Consider the following 1,506-nt stretch of genomic DNA (forward strand, 5'->3'; position numbering starts at 1 on the left):
TGGCATACCCAGAACCTTTTTCATATACCAAGTAGGATCAAAGAAATGCAGGTGAAAGAGAGTGGGCCCAGCCCAGCCTCCTGCGTGCCCTGACGGCCACAGACGGTCCCGCCCTTGTCCCGGGCTCCCGGGCTCCCGCGACGCGGAAGTAGCTGATTGAATTTATAAGAGAAAAGTTAAGCTATGAGTGGGGCGGGGCTTGCAGGGAGAGCGGCCAGGTGACAGGAGGCGCGGGTTAACAGGACTACTGGGAAACGTAGTCCTGTCCCGACGCTCGCAGCCCTGCACTCGCCCAGTCCCTCACTGAAACTGTCCGTAGGTTTTGCACAAGCGGCTCTCACGCCGCAGCAGGACCCGCGAAGAAGTAGAGGAGAGTCCAAAGGCAAACCAGCAGCAAACAGCAAGTCCGACGGTATCCCAGGGGAGTGGAGCTCAGAGGTGGTTTTTCAGGCTGTGAGTGGGGCGGGGCTTGCGGGGACTGCTGGGAGACGTAGTCCTGTCCCAACGCTCGCAGCCCCTGCACTCGCCCAGTCCCTCACTGGAACTGTCCGTAGGTTTTGCACAAGCGGCTCTCACGCCGCAGCGGGACCCGCGAAGAGGAGAGTCCAAAGGCAAACCAGCAGCAAACAGCAAGTCCGACGGTATCCCAGAGGAGTGGAGCTCAAAGGTTTTGCACAAGTGGCTCTCGCGCCGCAGCGGGACCCGCGAAGTAGAGGAGAGTCCAGCCTCTATTATGACTGAGAGCCCACTCCACCAGGGCTAAGGTAGCGACCACAGAGTTAGCTCGCAGAGTGCCTCACGACTATACTTTCAAGGATCATTTCTATAGTTTTTAACTGAGGAAATGTGTTCGAAAGTGTCTGGTCTTCGCTAACCACGAGGAAGAGTTGTAGTGTTTTCTTCTGAGCGCGAAGCCAGTGGACAGTGTTGCATTTGTGCAGCTGCTGTCTGCTATTGATGAATTTAACCTTTTGTCAGTAGACGAATTGTGCCTAGCTTGCAGTAAAAAAACATCCGTCAACCTTGCAAAATGTTCAAAATAAAAGTCGCAATGACGCAAGTTTCTCTATGTATGGACGGGCTCTGACTCCCTTTCAAGATGGCGGCGCCGTTCGCCGGGCCCCGGAAGGTCCTCTCAGGTTAGGCAGGGCAGGCTGCGCACAGGCCCCAGAAAGTGAACGCCCTGCCGAGAAGAGTCCGAGCGGCGGTCCCAGCGGGCTCTTCCGTCACCCGCCGCCGGGATGGCGGCGCACCCGAAGAAGCGAGTCCACGAGGAGCGCAGCCGCGCCGTCGCCCAGGTAACGCGGTGGTGGTAGGGGCGGTTTCGCGGGTCCCTGCTTAGACAATCGAGCGATTCTTTGCAAATGTAAAGGCAGTCATTAAAGTAAACTTAAATTATTTCTAAAGTGCAACAGTCATGCTGGATGCAAGTAGAAAAGTTGGCTAGTCTTTGCAGCACTTATGCCTACATTGCACTTATGTCACTTTGATGTTTTAAGTTCATGT

At 55.4% G+C, this 1,506-nt stretch overlaps 1 pseudogene; it reads left to right on the forward strand.

Moving 5' to 3' along the window:
• Positions 1-798: 798 nt before the first annotated feature.
• LOC138252446 (small nucleolar RNA U3) lies at positions 799-993 on the forward strand (annotated as a pseudogene).
• The last annotated feature ends 513 nt before the right edge of the window (positions 994-1,506 follow it).

Source organism: Pleurodeles waltl, chromosome 8 (assembly GCF_031143425.1).
Source record: "Pleurodeles waltl isolate 20211129_DDA chromosome 8, aPleWal1.hap1.20221129, whole genome shotgun sequence".
NCBI classification, from domain to species: Eukaryota; Metazoa; Chordata; class Amphibia; order Caudata; family Salamandridae; genus Pleurodeles; species Pleurodeles waltl.